Source organism: Balaenoptera physalus, assembly GCF_965194825.1.
Source record: "Balaenoptera physalus genome assembly, chromosome: 3".
NCBI lineage: Eukaryota > Metazoa > Chordata > Mammalia > Artiodactyla > Balaenopteridae > Balaenoptera > Balaenoptera physalus.
The window spans coordinates 166,887,499-166,894,892 of record NC_138890.1 but is presented as its reverse complement, the minus strand read 5'-3'; the positions used below and the strand labels follow the sequence as shown (position 1 = coordinate 166,894,892).

Genomic DNA, 7,394 nt, shown 5'->3' with positions numbered 1-7,394 from the left:
CGCGGAGCAACTCGGCCCGTGAGCCACAATTACTGAGCCTGCGCGTCTGGAGCCTGTGCTCGGCAACGAGAGGCCGCGATGGTGAGAGGCCCGCGCACCGCGATGAAGAGTGGACCCCACACCGCTATGAAGAGTGGCCCCCACTTGCCACAACTGGAGAGAGCCCTCGCACAGAAACGAAGACCCAACACAGCCATACATACATACATAAATAAAAAGAATGTAAGCAGACAAGAATAGCATTAAAAAATAATTAAAAAAAAAAAAAAAAAAAAATGGAATAATACTACAATGAACATGAGGGTGCAGATATCTGTTTGAGATAGTGATTTTGTTTTCTTTGGGTATATACACAGAAATGAGATTTCTGGATGATATGGTCATTATATTTTTGTTCTTTTGAGGAAACTCCATACTGTTTTCCATAGTGGTTGTACCAATTTCTATTCCACCAACAGTGTATGAGGGTTCCTTTTTCTCCACATCCTCACCAGGACTTGTTATCTTTTGACATTTTCATAATAACCATCCTAACAAGTTTGAGGTGATACCTCATTGTGATTTTGTTTTGGTTTCCTGTGACGATTAGTAATGTTGAACATCGTTTCATATACCTGTTGGCCATTTTTAGGTCTTCTCTGGGAATCCTGCCTCTGGGTATTTATCCAGAATAATTTAAATCAGGTTCTCAAAGAGATATCTGCACTCCCATGTTTATTGCTGCATTAGTCACAATAACAGAATGTGGAAACAACCTAAATGTCAATTGAACAGATGAATGGATAAAGAAAATGTGGTATATACATACAATGAAATACTATTCAGCTTTAAAAAAAAAAGTAAATCATATCTCCTTTCATGGATAAACCATTTATCTTTATATGAATAAACCTTAAGGATGTTTTGCTAAGAAAAATAAGCCACTCAGAGAAAGACAAAACACTGTATTATTCTACTTATATTTCTAGAAAAGAATCAAACTCCAAGAAGCAGAGAGTAGAATGGTGGTTGTCAGGGGCTGGGGGGAAAGGGAAATGGAAGTTGCTAGTTAATGGACATAAAGCTTCAGCTATGCAAGATAAGTAATTTCTAAAGGTCTACTGTACAACATTGTGCCTATAGTTAATAATAGAATTGTGCATTTCAAAATTTCTTGAGAGGGTAGATATGTTACGTATACTTATCAAATTAAAAAAAATATTGAATACCATAATTCTCTTGCTTTACTCTCTAGATATCCTCAATAAGCAGTTTGTGGTTGATTCTCCTTCTAACATAGACTCCTAAATTCCATTATAGAATGGCTAAATCTGAGAATCTAGTTATTTCGAAAAAGTACTACATGAAGTCCCCAATGAGAGAAGAGAAGAGATGTGCATGAGATATTTTATGTAAACTACGTATGTCATGAAAGAGCTTTCCACTTGCGTAATTAACGTTTCCACTTGTGTAATTAACATTTGAACAAGCGTGCTTTGAGTTGTATGGCATCTGGTAATCAATATGAAGTCTACTTTAATAAAAACAATAAAACCAACAATTAAGAAAAAAGTGTATTCTGGGCTTCATAGAAATTTAACTACAAGACAAAAGGACAGTGAAACATTTTAAAAAGAAGACTTAATGTGATACTTTCTCACACTGTGTTATGACTCAGTGATAACAGTGTTGTAATGACAGTCAAATGAGCTCAGAGATGTATGACGCTAGGGAGATCAGGAGAAACACAAAGGCTCCTTTGCATTTAAATGTTTTAATAGTGAGTGTGCAGTTTGAGACTGCTTGAGTTTTTGACGCGAAGTGAAACTCTTTTATTACATCACTCTCACCTCCATTTATAAAGTTTTATAACAAAAAAGTGGACATAGAAACTAATAATAATCTTTATTATAATATAAATACCCAGCTGAAATTTGTTGGCTCTCCCTCAGGCCCAAGATATTATATTTGCTTAACAAAATATCTCTGTGTTAGCCCATGCTTTACTTTGGAAAAATATAGATAGATGGGTAGATTAAAGAAATAGATAGATAGATGTAGTTTTATTGGTTTAAAATAACTTTATATTTAAGAGGCAAAACAGTTAAAATAAATACTCTAAATAGATAATTTGCCTAAATTCTTAAACATTAAAATATCAAGTTTAGTTTGTTACATATAAGCAAAACTTTACTGTATTTTCTTGTTTAATATTAATTTGAGTGAAATACACTGAGAAATAATCAACATTTTTGAGCTAAAAACAGACAGAGGATTTGTTTTACTTTTCTATTTTGCTTGGAATGTTTCTGTCTTCTGTATAGTGTTGCTGAGGACTCCAAAATAAAATTTGTCAAAGTCGAGCTGATTTGGTTAGTGAGATGGAGGAGAAAAACTCTGATGTATCTCTAAGAAAATATAGAGCTCTACCAAACACAGGTTGAAAAACTTCTAAATTAACCTAAGCTGTCCATTTTCAGATGAGGAAAGTAAAGAAAAGGAAATTAGCTGAGGTTTTAGGGCCGATTAGATTCTTATCCAGGACTCCAGCATTTTGCAAAATTTCCTGTTATGGCAGAGACTACATTGATTCATGATGTTGGTAAGATCTTTTTGCAGTAAGCATTGATCATTTATATTTTCATAGAATATGTTCCATTTAGCCATTATAAGTAGTTGAGTTTATCTCATTTACTTCTTTTAACATGATGAAAAGGAATAATGAGACATAATAATAATGGACTCTTTTCCCATTCTCTCTACTGAGGACTCTTGGGAAGAATGGGTCACTTTGACCCAATGACCTCTGATAACGTTCCTTCCAAGGTCAACATGCTATTAGTGCTCACTAGTAGAAAGACCATGGGGAGTCATTATGCAGGATGTTTCTAATCTGTCTACATTTCATATTGAAAATAAAACTGGGAATTATGGATTATGGAGCATTACTGACTAGGGAATGGAATTTTTTTTTAAATTTAATGATGTAAGTAATAAATTTCAAACAGAGATCTCTTTTTATGTGGGTGAGCCTATCTCCCACATGTATTACTCAGAGTGGAACTTGTGTGTGAAATCTGAAACTAAAAATTCTTCTAAATGTGGGAACAAATCCACAATTTTGGAGATCTGCCTCTGATGGTCTTAAGATCAGACTTTTCCTGAGCTTGGAGTTTGTATATACCTTTTGAATTTTAAAACAATTTGGAATTAAGTTTTCTAATTGATCTGGGCCTGAGTTATCAATTCAACTCTTTTTACTTTTATAAATATCAAAGTTTATGCTATAGTTTCTATTTTAATAGTTGTTTAAGACTTACTATATCATATATGAATTTTCTTTATAAAACCCCATTTTGACCAATTGACTTTTTGATTTCTGTTTTCAGTTTTTCTGGGGTTTACTTCTATAATTATTACATTTATGCTATACTAATTTAAGACAGTATTTGTCAGTACACCATTATGTGATATGATGAAATTAGTACATTAGTTTCAGTTGTCTCTGGAGAAGTGCATTTTCCCTTAACAGCAATCTAGTTACTTGTCTCCAGATGAACTACAAACACTAAATAGGTGAAAATAAAAAGACATGGTGGTCACAGTAAGAATCTCTCAATTATTACATCTTTTCAAAATCAGGAAAGAAACATCTCCATTTTCAGATTTTGCCCAACATTTTCCCAGTCAAGCTTCCATTCTGTGTATCATAGGATAATATATCATGCTCTGGTAAGTAATATTCTTAAAGTGACCCCTTTGGATTCTTTCCACATGTTTTATGCTTTTAAATGTATTAAACATGTTAAACTTCTTTGTTTAGATAGTAACAGTATTTACCATTAAGAACTACGTATGTCAAACAGTAACAAAGAACCTTCACACAATAAATAGCAGTGGCTTCAAAATGTAGATGTTTATTTTTCTTCCTCATGAAAGTTTCAAGTTTGGCAATTCAGGGCTTATTATGGGGTCTCTGGTCCAAGAAGTCCCCAGAGACTCAGGTTTTTGCTACCTCTGTTATTCAAATGTCCACATTAAGGATGGTTTTCATTTCAAGATCAACTCATAGCCCTAATAGGTGCTTCAGGACCAGTTACCATAAACAAGTTCTGGCAGTACTTAGGAGCAGGAAATGAAGAAAAAGGGGAAAAGAGTGTTTTACATCTCGGCTTACACTGAATTGACCAAGACCTGAGCATATCTTACTATGAGAGATGATCTTACTATGAGAGATGGTGCGCAAAGACTGAAAGTAGGCTGAGTTTACCTTGCCTTTGCCATTACTAGCTCTACGTATTTGGGCAAATCAAACATTCCTCAGTTTCCACATATATTAAATGGGACTATAATAATAGTATTATCTCAGAGTCTTATTTCATATATTTTTAAAAAATTTTAAATTTACTAATAGATGTTTCAAACTTAGACCAGTACTTATCATGTAGGGTATACTCTACCAAGTATTTAGCATTGTTGTTATTAATTATTATTATTTCTTCTGGAAAGCTAGGTGTTAGCTATAAATTGAGGATTCCATTACTTTGGAAGAAGGAGAAATTGGAATAGGGAAATAATTAGCATTCATACACTCATTGTATAACAGAAATGTAAATTTTTAAAAAGTAATTTGTAACAGTAACATCAGTGTCTGAATTTATGTCAAAAAGGAATTTTGAGGTCATGGGTTCTATGCCTCTCAATGCTCCACTCCAGTCATATAGAAATGATGGATAAATTATGAAGACAATAATCAAGTAGGCATAGCTTTGGTTGCAAACATGATAGCATTTCAGTGATTCACAAGAGGAATTATTAGTCCAGGTTCAAATCTTAGGCATATCAGGTTCAAGGACTGGAAACAGGCAAATGTTTTAAAGGCTTGGCTGTGATGCAGGGTTAGAGTGAATCAGAAACACTCCACATGCAGGAGGTGTGGAGGGCCAGGCTGCTTGTAGGAAAGCAGGGGTAGAGGCTAGCCCTGGAAAGTCACCCAGGAAAGACCACCACAAGTGCCAGAAACAGCAGCGCTGAGAAGTCAATTATGAGAGTGACAAGGACACAACGAGGTTTTGGTTGACGTCACAAGCTAGTTCAGAGACGGCATCTATAATATCTTGATGTCATCATAGGATTAGCAGCCTGACATTCCAATATAACACCGTTATGGGCTGAACTGTGGTCCCTCAAAATTCATATATTGAAGCCTAAATCCCCAGTACGTCGCAATATGACTATATTTGGAGACTGAACCTTTAAAGCAGTAATTCAGTTTATATGATAGTGTATAGATCTTAAATCAATCTAACTAGTGGCCTTGTAAAAGGAGGGAATTTGGACACACAAAGGATCACCAGGAATGTATGTGCACAGAGGAAACACATGAACACACAGGGAGAAGGTGGCCATCTACAAGCCAAGGAGTGAGGCCTCAGGGAAACCACACTTGCCAACAACTTGATCTTGATCTTGTAGCCTCCAGAACTGTTAGACAATACATTTCCAGTTGCTTAATTCACCGAGTCTATGGTATTTTGTTAAGGCAGCCCTAGCAAACTAATACAAATACCTTGATCTGAAGTAGAGGAACCGAAAGGCCGATGGAAATGATTATGAAGAGACAGAAATACAGTCTTCATTACAGCACATCCAGGTTAGGTCCACATCAGCCAGCAATTAGCAGAAATGCTGGGAAGAGAGAAGTGAGTAAGACAGGCACAGTCCCAGCTCTTATCAGTCTTGTCTGCTAAAGAACACAACCCATTATTTTTAATGTAAATACATACATATTAACACGTGTTGTGCCCCAAATCTCTTATCCTTTCACTTACGTTATCATAGATCTATTCTAATTTGGCAAGTATATAAGCACATCACTATTTTTAATAGGTTCATTTTACGGGTATATAATAGTTTGATTAAAAATACTACTTTTTGGCAGTTAGATTGTTTCTAAGCATCACTGTTATAAAAGTTTCAAAGCATCATTGTTATAAGAGTTTCACGGTGCAGTGTTTAAGGTGTTAGATTTATTTGGGTTCAAAATTTTCCTTCTGAGAACTTTACTGCTACCAGGTTAATGTGCTTTTGGTGTATGAAAGTGGAATTGGGAAGTTTCAGAAAATGTTCAGAAATCAATCAGTGGACCAGCTCTACAGTGAGCCAGCAGTTTTAAGATGTGACAAGGCTCTTTTCAAAAATTTACTGTGAGAATAAATTTAGTCAAATATTGTATTTTTTATGAAATATCATAATATTGCCCGTTGAATATTAAGATTGTGATTTCTTATATTTTATACAATATTAGTAGTATTTTTTCCTTGTTGATTAGTATACTGAAATTCAGTACCAATGCAAAATGTTTCTTTAAATTTTTTAGTATATGTTAATAATTTTATACACAATCAATCGTTGATTGCTACATATAAAAAATGTCAAAAGTCTATGATAGTAGATAGTTCTCTGAAACTATGTCATAAAATGTTTATATACTTATTAGGAAATCAAGAAACCTTTTTTCCTTGCTTTAACCAGTGAAAAAGGGTAATTTTAGCTAAGTTTATAAAAAACAGAAAACAGATTTTATACATTATAAGTTGTTTCTGAATGGATTCAATTTCCTCTCTTTCTTTTCATTTTTAAAAAATATCAGATTATATTCATTTTCAGTTAGGAGAATAATCCCAACTACAGTCAATTTTATTTACTAGTTCATGAGCTATTCTATTAAAAAGATCTTCAGTTCTTCTGCCATATATATCTTGCCATTAGAGTCTTTAAATACATCATTCTTCTTTGAAATGTATTTCTATATATCTGACTAAAGCTTCCTGTAACAATGCAATTTCTTTTGAATATGATTTATTCCTCATGTGAACCTCTGATATGGCACACATTAGATAGGCTTTGAGAGAGGGACTGGATAAGTAGAGTTTATTCACATTTTCTTGGATACATTTGTGCTATTCACCTCTGGTTGTATTTTGAGCTGTGTCGTTTTAAGATACTTTCTTTTAATGCAGCTAAATAATTCAGGTGAAAAAAAAAAGATGTAATTTGCAGAGGCACAGTGCTTGGTCTCCTTATTTAGTCCTAGTCTTTTCAAAAAACAGCAGATGTACCAGAACAAAATATACCAAGGATTTTATTTGTCCTTTCCCAGACTGGAAAAATTCAGAGTATAGTCAAGAGACTCAACAGTTAGTACATAATTAGAAAGGAGAACAAAAAGCAGACACGCAAGAGGAAAACATACAATGTGTATGAAAAATTAGTTCCGTTATATGCTTTCTTTGTTTTTGCTAGGTTTTTAGAATTAGCCAAAGAGCAGATGAGTAAATCATGACGTTCTGCCCAAATGTGTGTATATGCCAGAGAATTTCAAGGAGGAGGAGAAGAACATAAAAAAGGTTTGT

The 7,394-nt window shown here is 34.1% G+C and overlaps 1 long non-coding RNA gene across 1 annotated transcript; it reads left to right on the top strand.

Moving 5' to 3' along the window:
- Positions 1-866: 866 nt before the first annotated feature.
- On the top strand, positions 867-5,738 carry LOC309657635. Its single transcript, XR_014261868.1, has 2 exons — positions 867-3,875; positions 5,199-5,738. It is a non-coding gene; the product is annotated as an uncharacterized lncRNA (long non-coding RNA).
- Positions 5,739-7,394: the final 1,656 nt, after the last annotated feature.